Raw genomic sequence first — 6,286 nt, forward strand, 5'->3', positions numbered from 1 at the left:
ATTGTAAACAATACTATGCTCTATTTTTAATTTCTATATTTTCAGCAAGTGTTTACTAAGCATCTATTATGTGTCTTTCTCTTGGCACTCACTAGGTATCAGGTGGCGGGGGCGGGGGCGGGGGGTGGGGTGGGATTTTTAAAGCATCACCAGAGCGCCTCAGGGCTTAGACTGTCATTAACAAGACAACAGAAAAAGGGAACAGGACAGAGCTGACCAGATGTCCAAAGAGCAGCTGCATGAGTTTAGATGTTTCTAGGTAAGTCAGTAAAGAAAAATTTTTTCAACTAAGATTGCTGCTGTCTTGGCCAGAATTATTTACGTTCTCGTGCAGACTCTGTCACTTACTGTCCACGCAGTCTTGGGCAACTTCTCTGCAGCTTCTCTGGGCCTGTTTCTCTTCCTCCTGCTTCACGGGGCCGCTAAGAGGAGTGAATGAGATTGTGCACGTTCCCTCCCCAAGAGACGAGGCTGCGGGTGTGGGCAGGGGACACAGCCCATCCTGGCCTCTGGGAGCTGGACGGCCCCTCCATAGAGCAGAAGGGGGTGATCGGGGTGGGAGGGGAAGGGCCCAGAACCGGTGCGGGTCAGAGACTGTCAGGGAGGTCTCCTAGGGGCAGGACGCCTGAGAGGCCCCTCAGTGACAGCCGGGGGACTCGAGAGTGGAGTCCAGGGCAGCCTCTTACCCCCTCCCCACCCCCCGTCCCTGCAGCAGAGGAGTGAGACGCCCGAGGGAGCTACACTTGTGCCTCTGAGGGGAGCTCTGATGTCAAACGCTGGGAATCCTTATCCTGTTTTTACAGAAAATGATGTGAAATCAAAGGAGGCTTAACTTACAAAACCACCACCCCCTAAGTAACCTTCACCTTTAAATCACCAAATTACGCCTATGACGTTTTAATTCTGATGAATCGACTATTTTACAAGTTCTTAGACTTTCTGTATTTATAATTCAAACAGGAAGTGCAGGAGGGTGGACATAAGTAGCAATTGAACTGTTGCTGATAAAATTACATGTAGCAGGTGCTTTTTGATTACAACAATTCTTAAAGACCTTAATTTGGTAATACAGTAGAAAATAACTATCCCATCAAGGAAAGAAGAGTCTACTGATTTAACGTCCCAGAGGGTCCTTAGGGGATTTTCTTCATTCGCTCTATTTTTTAAATATGCTTTTGATTCCCTGGTGCCCCATCACCTCTAACAGGGATGAGTCTCTCTCCCCGTTGGTTCTGTGGTGTCACTGAAAGAAACACGCCTGACCCTGGGCTCAGGTATTGACACTTACTCCAGCAGACGCCAAGTGGAAGCCTCCCAGATGGGTGAGAATAAGCGAGCACACCGGCCACCACCTTAACAACCGGAAGGCTGCCTCACTGAACTCAGGGGCACACGCGTGGCCGGCTGCAGCCTGCACTGACGGCGCGACGTCTGCGACGCTGCTGAGAAAGTCAGCTCACGGTGCCCCTGAATCGGAGGCATTTGAAGACCGCTGCTGGGTATTTTATGGTAAGACAGCTAAAGGTCTTGCTTTAGTAAAATAAAACCTGACTATTTTAGTTTGCAGAAAAATGTTTCAATATGAAAAGAACCTATAAAGGGAGGTTGGTAAAAGTGGTCAGGTTAGCCCCTGTTTCTTTGCGAATTCTGTCATGTCCTGCCTCCTCCTCTTATACAACTCCTTGGACGCTTGCAAATCCCTTTCTTCTGTGGCCAAGGGCTCATTCAGCGGAGAGGACACCTGAATTACATAAATCTCATCACCACGTTACATTTCTGTGCAGAGCAAGGCTTGTCAGGAGAAAGGTAATGAAGAAGAATAGTGTGGATGGAGGGCTTAATGGTATCCAGCTGCTACTCTGTGTTGCTTGCTGATAAGACTTTGTTTTAAGTTTACAATAGAGAAAGTTTGGGAAAAAGCTAAAACTTCATGGGCAGGAAGTGCAAGTCTTTATATTTCATTTGTTCAATTTCCGCTAACTCTTGCAGTTGTGTTCATACCAGCTTTAATTTCCAGCATGTTCAGCTGTGTCACCTAAGACTTTAAAAGTAAAAATTAAATTGCATGCAAAAGTGTAGAGCCACTGCACCCTGGGGAGAAGACACTTCACCTGCTGGGCTCGCCGAAGGCTCAGATGCGATGCAGCCGGGAAGGCACGCAGTGGTGAATCAATGTTCGCTCTGGCTGTCCACTGTGGCTGTCCTGATTGGTCCTTCTGCACTTACAAAACGGGGTGTGTGTTGGGGGGTGGGGGGGAAGCCATTTCTTCCTAACATAGAGCAAGTTTCTACAAAAGCAGAACCTGAGTCTCTGAAGACTGTTAGAACTGAAGCAAACGGCGTGATGCCGAGGATTCGGGTTCCCTGAAGTCGTGAAGCTCTGGCTTCCTGGCCTCATGACTGGTGTGCCGGCCACCCGGCTTCTCAAGCCTGAACTTTCCGAGGGCAGGAACGCATCGGGACCGTCGTCGCCTGGGGAAGGAAGTTAGCAGGGAGTTCTCTGTGTGAGCAGAGCGCTGTGACTCTCCAAAGACAGAGCCCCATCTGAGCAACGTGAGTGCTGCCCTCCTGCAGTTACTGTGGCAGGAGCCGGAGCGAGCGGGGCAGGAAGGCGGGATGTTCTTTCAGGCTAATGAGACCTTCCTGCCCGAGTTCCTTCCCCAGCGGGTGGGCGGGACGGTGGGAATGGGAGGCCCTGGGCACTTTCCCACAGGTCTGGACAGGATCTCCTGCCCAGGTCCAGCCCAGAGGAAGCCGGTGCGGAGGGCTCCGGGACGGGGCGGGGAGGTGGGAGGGGGCAGAGACCTGACAAAGAAGAGCGCGGCCTTTCTGTTAAAGGGCAGAGGGCCCAGGTCAGCCACAGGTACCTGTGTGCAGACATTCCACGCGACTGGTGCAAACCTCCCAGAGCTGCGCCCCTGGGAGCACTCCCTCCTCGCAGGGAGCCTCCAGATACAGGAAAAGCCCATAAAGTGAAAAGGGAGGGGCTGTGCTTTCCTTCCAGCTCCCTCTGACCAGGTCTCACATTACACATTTGCAAACTAATTACTTCGAGCCAGACATATTAAAAATTCCCCCTTACAACTAAGTGAAGGCAGGGAGAGTCAAGATTAGAGAACTCGGCTCCAGACTGAGATAGGGCTCTGAGTTTAAGTCTAATTAAGGCCAATACTGTTTGCGATGTGGTCGTTCTCTCAAACACTAGCATTATTGAAATTACTCCTAACGACTTAATTGATTTAACCAATACCTCACGTAAAGATTAGGCAGTAATTAGTTCAGCCTGCAGAAGCTGCAGTAGTAGGAATGATGAGGTTTTCTGTAATGGCTTTGGTTATTTTTATTATTTTTTTTTTTACTACATAAATTTATCTCTGTGAAATTTCAGGTTAGACAATTTTACTTTAAACAGATGTCACTCAGTATCCAAAGCAGCGCAAACTGCAGTTTGAATGGGCCGCGTTCTCCATCCGCACAGGGTTGAGTGCCGAGCGATTCCCTTTCTTTCCCTCGGAGCTCCTCCGGCGAGGAGAAAGGGAAATGGCCATATTCCGTGACTCATCCTCTGGAGCAGCAATCCAAGTGTGATTTACTTAATATAGCCTCATAAATCACCTAATGCAGAAATAATCTCAAGATCTGCATGTAAACACAGCTATTAAAATATTACAATCACTCTGTTTGCTTAGCGCTCATAAGGCATATCTCATCTCAAGGTAAGCAGCCTTTTCCCGAGGTGGGGCACGCAGGGCGGCGTCCGGATTACCTGCCCATTGAAGAATGCTGAACTTGGTAAAAGATGGGGCCGTCGGAGAGCCACCAGGGCGTGCCTCGCCTGGGGACGAGGACACCTGAGCAGAATGCTGAACCTGGTAAAGGACGGGGCCGTCGGAGCACCACCAGGGCATGCCTCGCCTGGGGACGAGGACACCCGAGCTGACAGTCCTCTGCTTTCAATGCTTTCAATTTGCTGTCCTGTTTGGAAATCAAATTCATCTCGCTTCCTGATTGGCTGTGACACTCGCTGGTGACTGTTAACCACAGAAAGGAAATCCAGTTCAGGAAGAAACGTCAGCTGCCTTCTGACTACACTTGTTTCAAGGGTTTGCTCTGCGGCGGCCACACGGCATTTGTTGTTGAGCACCAGGCGAGTCAGGGGACCCGGACACTTGGTGCCTCTCTCGGTGATGCTCACGGTTGAGTCCCAAGACCGAGCTTTGTTCAGCGCAGTGATCTGTTGTGGGGAGCACTCACCCTCTGACGACTACGGGTTAACAACTGTAAACCGTCTACAACTCCTAGCGTGATCCCTAACCTCTGCGAGGTGGTAATCCGGTATCGGTTGTTAGCTGTCAAATGTGCTTCCCTTTGCTGAAATACACCCTGGGTTTAATTAGCACTCATTCTGGATGCTTTATGGAGCCGAGCCCAAGCGCCGTGGCTCTGACATTTAACCCCTGACCCTTAAATATTTACCAGCTTTTAAACTGGTTGTGTACAATTATCCCTTCACGTACATCTCAGATCCGTCATCCTGGCCGCCGCATCGACCCACGTCATATGTGCTATTACAGCTCGTCCTGCACGCTCTCCCGGAAGCCAGAGGCAGAGCTGGGCTGCTGCACCTCGAGCTGTGCTTGCGTAGAAGCTTCCCAGAGGAGCGGGGGGCTCCGGCCCCGGTCTCCTACACCTGCGACCAGCAGACAGCAGGGCTGGGCGGCCGGGGAGCCCTGGGCCCCGACCTGTGTAGGGATGGCTGAGAACCGCTCATCTTGAGCTCACAACCAGGAAAGAAATCCCTAGGAAGCACTTCCGTTTGTTCCTCTGAAGTCAACAGCATCGGGAACGATGTGGCAGCCTGTTTTACTCCCTCTTAAGTTTCCAGGCAGCAGATGCCTGGACGGACACACGCTCGGCACACAGTCGGTTCCCACTATGCTCCAAGTGGGCACTGAACACACAGCCGCAGCTCCACACAGGCAGACACGCTAACCACGGATGTCAACCAGGTTTGTGCGGACAGAACATTCTGGGTACAGAGAGTCAGAGCCAGAAACACAGGGGCAGCCGCCCACCCGAGCAGGAGGAGAGGGTGCCGCCGGCGGGGGCCCCGTGTGTGGGCAAGCTCAGTCGTGCCCACTCTTGTGCCCCATGCATGGTAGCCCACCAGGCTCCTCTGTCCGTGGGATTCTCCAGGCAAGAACGCTGGAGAGGGTTGCCATGCCCTCCTCCAGGGGCTCTTCCTGACCCAGGGATCAAACTTGGGTCTTCAGCACTGGCGGGCGGATTCCTCACCACTGAGCCACCTGGGAAGCCTGGGACCCCACAGGCTGAGTCGAAATCACAGCCGGATGCTGGGCTCTCCCCACTTTACAAAACCCATGTCTGGGTGCTTCCATGGAGGGAATGTTTTTTTTTCTTTAAGGGTCACTTTTTTTTTGCATCCTCAAACAAGTAAAACCGTTCATTTAAGATGTTTAGGAAAATCGGGAAGGGGCAGCTGCGGACGTCGGCACAGGGACGAGCACAGATGAAACGTGCTTTGCGCGCACGGCCCTGCTCCGGGCACAGTGTCGCGGCCACAGTGTGAGGATGACCCAGCTCGAGGGTCACCGCGGCCCGAGGGCCCAGGACGCACCTGCTTCTCCCCCTACGCCCCAGGGGGGCTTCCTCTTAGGCCGGCCCTCCCTGTCCCGCCCTGGGTCTGCTCAGAGGCCTGCCCACATCCGGCCGAGACACCCTGAGGTCCTGGACGGCCGTGACCCCACGCCCTCCCAGTCATCCCACCACCCTCATCCTCTGCAGTCACCACGTCGGGCTCCCACCACAAGGCCCTTCAGGACTTGCTGTACAGACTGTTCCTCTACTTCAAATCTCGTCCATAACTTACTCTTCAGAGCCCAGCGCAAAGGCTGCCTCCTCCAGGAAGGCTTCTGTGGTGTGATTTCCTGCCTTCTCCCTTGCTGAGCGAAGTCTGGCACAGACTGAGTGGTAGCCGCAGTCTGTGGTGCCCGAGTCTGGGCAGTCAGAGCTGTGCTCTCAGCAGACCGCCAGGGTCCACGGCAGGGCTGGTCTCTGGGAACACGACGGGCATCACTGCTTTGCTCTTGGTGGAGGTGATGCGGCCTGAAACACCCCGGGGACCAGCCTGGGGGGTGGTGTGGGGACTGCACAGGGGGCGACCGGGCCCCGGACACCTCTGGGCACACAGCCTTCCTTACACTGCAGCCAATTTGACTCACATTTTCTGTGACTTGAAGGCAGACACATCCTGACTTGGGGGTGG

The 6,286-nt window shown here is 53.0% G+C and overlaps 1 protein-coding gene and 1 long non-coding RNA gene across 2 annotated transcripts in view; one reads left to right on the forward strand and one right to left on the reverse strand.

Annotated features, from left to right (window-relative positions):
• Positions 1 to 6,286, reverse strand: part of GMDS (GDP-mannose 4,6-dehydratase) — a 353,504-nt gene that overhangs the window by 154,302 nt on the left and 192,916 nt on the right. The gene's annotated exons all lie outside the window — the stretch shown is intronic.
• LOC104998011 lies at positions 139 to 5,145 on the forward strand. The gene is made up of 3 exons (XR_826395.1): positions 139 to 259; positions 1,294 to 2,553; positions 3,717 to 5,145. It is a non-coding gene; the product is annotated as an uncharacterized LOC104998011 (long non-coding RNA).

This window comes from Bison bison, unplaced genomic scaffold (assembly GCF_000754665.1).
Source record: "Bison bison bison isolate TAMUID 2011002044 unplaced genomic scaffold, Bison_UMD1.0 scf7180017864321, whole genome shotgun sequence".
Taxonomy (NCBI): Eukaryota; Metazoa; Chordata; class Mammalia; order Artiodactyla; family Bovidae; genus Bison; species Bison bison.